Genomic DNA, 2,718 nt, shown 5'->3' on the forward strand with positions numbered 1-2,718 from the left:
TGTGGGCAAAAATATAAGAGTGACCTCACATATCACTATCATAATAATATATGAATATGAGAGTGACCTCAAATGTCACTATAATAATAACAATAATAATAATAATAATAATAATAATAATAATAATAATAATAATATATGATCATTGTTATAATGGTGTAAGAAGAAAACAACCGAATACATGTCAACTGATGTCACGGTAACATATATTGAGCGAATTTCTAACAGTATTTTGTCTAGTTTATTATTTATAATACCTTTTCCCAAACGTACCCTCTCCGAGAGACAGTCGGCTGCCATTTTGAATTTTCCAATACATCGGTAAACATTGCATGTTTTTCGAGCTGAATAAACATGTTACACTGAATAAAAACACGTGAATTATATCCAGTTAGGTAGAAAAGTAACTTATCTTGCCTTTGATAACATTTATTTGTTCTATATTTGTTTTTTGACAACTTTTTCGAATCTATGTGTACAGTAATACAAACCCAAATTGTTTTCTTTTTTCTAACTTGGTTTTAAAAAGTTTTTATTGCTAACATTTATTTTCATGAACTCTAACCACACCTCACAACCCTAATCCGGCCGGTCGGGGAAAAACGTTTTTATTTTTTTAAATTTTGGTGATTACGACAACACACATACGAACGCATGTATACTCATACACACACACACACACACACACACGCACGCACACATACGCGGCTTGTCACCAAGCTAAAGAAGAGAGAGAGAGAGAGTGGGGGAAGGAGAGAAAGGATCGTACGTGCCGGGGTCAAACAGAAGTTAAATGAAATCGATTATAAATCGCTCGACAAAGTTGTGTCAGAACTTTTTATTCTATGAAACTTAAGATTAATAAAACGAAATAATCATGACCCGTGGAAATTTCATGGCGAATATTTCGCATTCAAGAGAACAAAACGAAAAAGTAGTGCACAAATAAATATATAAGAAAATGAATGTTACCAAAGGCAAGATAAGTTACTCTTCTACCTACCTAGATCACATTTTTGTTGTTTTAACTTATTTTAAAACGTTTATTTAACACAAACAAAAGTAGCGCACGGTTTTAAGTTAGAACAATAAAGAAGTGTCTGACATTTTACAGACATCTTGTGAGACTCGATAATCGCTCCAAACTCGAAAATTAAGCAAAATACTGGTAGGAACACATCCAATAAATGTCAGCAAACGTTCGTACCTGTTTTCTTTTTCACATTAGCGAAACTCTTATCAGAGCAAAAGCGAAAATGAGAAGCAAACACAAATGAAGAAGTCGGTTTTTATCGTTGAGCACAAAAACAACAAAAAAAAGAGTATCTAATCTAATAGGCCCCGTGCGTGCTATAGGTCAATCTCCAACGTCTGTCCCATCGCCTCGGTGTTGCATCCCTGTTTACAAGTACTTTAATGGGATGTGCTCTCATGAACCCATAGCACTTATACCAGTGCCCGGAAAACTTGTCCCGGGAAAACTCATCTCCGGAAAAACCGTACCCGGAAAACTCGAACCGTCAGTTTGTTCAGGTATGCTGAAAACGAATATCGCAAGGAAAATTAGCAGAGAAAAATAGTCTTGGAGCTAATTTTATTAATGCGTGTATTTTGAAATGTAAATCACTGGCGACCATGTTTGAACAGGCGGCATATGAAAGGGGCAAAACCTCAGTTTGTTAAGGTATGCTGAAAACGAATATCGCAAGGAAAATTAGCACAGGCAGACGAATAGTTTTCGAGATATTAATGCGTGTATTTGGAAATGTAAATCACTGGCGACCATGTTTGAGCAGGCGGTGTATGAAAGGGGCCAACCCTCAGTTTGTTCATGTATGCTGAAAACGAATATCGCAAGGAAAATTAGCACAGACAAATAGTTTTGGAGCTAGTTTTATTAATGCGTGTATTTTGAAATGTAAATCACTGGCGACCCTGTTTGAACAGTTTAACCAGGCGGTGTATGAAAGGGGCAAAACCTCAGTTTGTTCAGGTATGCTGAAAACGAATATCGCAAGGAAAATTAGCAGAGACAAATAGTTTTGGAGCTAGTTTTATTAATGCGTGTATTGTGAAATGTAAATGACTGGCGACCCTGTTTGAACAGGCAGCATATGAAAGGTGCCTACCCTCAGTTTGTTCATGTATGCTGAAAACGAATATCGCAAGGAAAATTAGCACAGACAAATAGTTTTGGAGCTAGTTTTATTAATGCGTGTATTTTGAAATGTAAATCACTAGTGACCATGTTTGAACAGTTTTAACAGGCGGCTTATGAAAGGGGCCAACCCTCAGTTTGTTCAGGTACGCTGAAAACGAATATCGCAAGGAAAATTAGCAGAGATAAATAGTGTTGGAGCTAGTTTTATTAACGCGTGTATTTGGAAATGTAAATCACTGGCGACCATGTTTGAACAAGCGGCATATGAGGGGGGGCCAACCCTCAGTTTGTTAAGGTATGCTGAAAACGAATATCGCAAGGAAATTAGCAGAGACAAATAGTGTTGGAGCTAGTTTTATTAATGCGTGTATTTTGAAATGTAAATCACTGGCGACCCTGTTTGAACAGTTTAACCAGGCGGTGTATGAAAGGGGCCAACCCTCAGTTTGTTCAGGTATGCTGAAAACGAATATCGCAAGGAAAATTAGCAGAGATAAATAGTTTTGGAGCTAGTTTTATTAATGCGTGTATTGTGAAATGTAAATCACTGGCGACCA

This window comes from Euprymna scolopes, chromosome 27 (assembly GCF_053919585.1).
Source record: "Euprymna scolopes isolate OS-2025 chromosome 27, ASM5391958v1, whole genome shotgun sequence".
Classification (NCBI taxonomy): domain Eukaryota; kingdom Metazoa; phylum Mollusca; class Cephalopoda; order Sepiida; family Sepiolidae; genus Euprymna; species Euprymna scolopes.